Genomic DNA, 1,661 nt, shown 5'->3' with positions numbered 1-1,661 from the left:
TAGTGAGTCTAGGGTCGACCCGAGTAGGATTCACTAATAGGACTAATCTACAACTTGCTAGTTTACTTGTTTCTGCGGAACCTGCTGCATGCTACTGTGTTATATTACTACATGTTACTGCTTACTACTACTGCATGCCACTGCTTACTTTTACTACTGTATGAACTTGCTGCATGCTACCGTTTCCTTTTACTGCTATGTAAACTCGCTGCATGCTTTTGCTTATTCTAGCTACTGCATGCTACTATCTGCTTTCGATTGCATGTTACTTCTGTTTAGTACTGTTAATATTGCCATGCTATATACTGCTGTAAACAAGCTAGGTTGCTGTAGTGCCTGATTACATGCTTGCTTCATGCCTGCTATTCGTTGCACCAACTTGGAAAAAAACTTACCTTTCCTAGTTCAGATGTTTTTCTGAACCCTTTCCCACTCATCTAACCCTAAGGACTAGTAATGTAATCCACCTGTTACTACCATTCCACCATTCCGAAGAATGAAACATTGCTTCACGCAATCTAGGAAGAGTACCCCTCGGATTACACGCCCGCTGAAGTTGATCCTCGGAGGAAGAGATATGTAAGGACTTGTCGGAGTAACCGCACCCCAAGCTCACTCTAATTAGCCACGTACTACGTAAGAATATTAGAAGGATGTCCAGTTCCTGCAAGTTGACTCATATCCCGTACACTTTCGTGACCGTCACTTATCTCTTTCATCCTTCGCCGCTACTCAACGATCTAATGACACTTCTGGACTTAGGTCCCCAACACTCTTAGGAATTGGAGAAGTCGGGAGGACATCTCCTTTCACAAGGTCAGGGTGCCTTCTACTGATGCTCAGCCATATCCAAAGACTTGGGAGTCACCTCGAGATAAATCGTATTACTACTTGCTACACGAACAACTCGATACGAGACCCAGATTAAATTTCTAGAAAGGAACCTAACGACATTACTTGAACCCGAACATTTTGAAGAAATTTCGGGACATTTAGGCATTGATGCATGACCTACAGAACCTACGCACCCACACCGAGAAACTGTGAGATTAATTAGGTAGAATCGGTTTTGAGATAGCATAGATGAAGCACCGTTAGATGGAATTGAGTAGAACTTGAAGTGATCACGTTACATTGACCATATGGAGTGATGTTGGAATGAACGCATGATTTAGTACAATATAATGACGCCAGGCCAGCGTAATTATGTTGAAGTAAATCATGCAGAAGTCCCAATGTCACTATATAAGGAATATGAAGCGATTCAAAGGAAATTTTGGTAGGAACCACTCGAGTGTACGCATTATGGTCTGTTGGAGGTAGGAATAACCACTAAGCCTAGATACTGTACAAGAAGGGCCTTGATTACGAAATTGATAACCCGATAATCTGTTATGAATATAGACACCCTAGACACTTAAGGAAAAAGTTCTCAAAAAGGGAAAAATTTGGACTTACATGCGGTAGAACAATCGTTATCTCAGTTATGGAGACTCGCATGGATCCTGATTTTAGTTAGGGTACATTTCTTTACAACGTTTATTGTCTCGAAGTTGTTTAATACTAGAGTGATAGAAACCTTACATCTAAGAACTATAGTGTTATGACGAGTAAGCCATTAACAACCATGAGAGTTAAGTATTCTAAAAGACAAACTAATG

Source organism: Rutidosis leptorrhynchoides, chromosome 3 (assembly GCF_046630445.1).
Source record: "Rutidosis leptorrhynchoides isolate AG116_Rl617_1_P2 chromosome 3, CSIRO_AGI_Rlap_v1, whole genome shotgun sequence".
In the NCBI taxonomy this organism is placed as follows: Eukaryota; Viridiplantae; Streptophyta; class Magnoliopsida; order Asterales; family Asteraceae; genus Rutidosis; species Rutidosis leptorrhynchoides.
This window is presented reverse-complemented; position numbering follows the sequence as displayed.